The 230-nt window shown below is 43.0% G+C and overlaps 1 protein-coding gene across 1 annotated transcript in view; it reads right to left on the reverse strand.

Annotated features, from left to right (window-relative positions):
* Positions 1-230, reverse strand: part of trrap (transformation/transcription domain-associated protein) — a 78,219-nt gene that overhangs the window by 31,656 nt on the left and 46,333 nt on the right. The gene's annotated exons all lie outside the window — the stretch shown is intronic.

Genomic DNA, 230 nt, shown 5'->3' on the forward strand with positions numbered 1-230 from the left:
CAATTGGCAAATGTCATTCAGAGCGCCTTATTTAAGCTGCTTTAGCCTGCCTATCTTTGCTGCTCTCTCTACAAGCCATTTTGCAACCCACATCCTCTGCGCTCTCCCTGCCTTAAGGTTTTCCACGTATGCACATTGAAGGGCAAGGAGTTCCCAGAACCGCCAAATATAACATTCTGCTTTGGAAATAAAAGTTATTTTGACAAAAGTGGTCCTGACTTAACTAAACA

The sequence above is a fragment of the Morone saxatilis genome, unplaced genomic scaffold (genome assembly GCF_004916995.1).
Source record: "Morone saxatilis isolate NCDOM2014 unplaced genomic scaffold, NCSU_SB_2.0 Contig1, whole genome shotgun sequence".
NCBI lineage: Eukaryota > Metazoa > Chordata > Actinopteri > Moronidae > Morone > Morone saxatilis.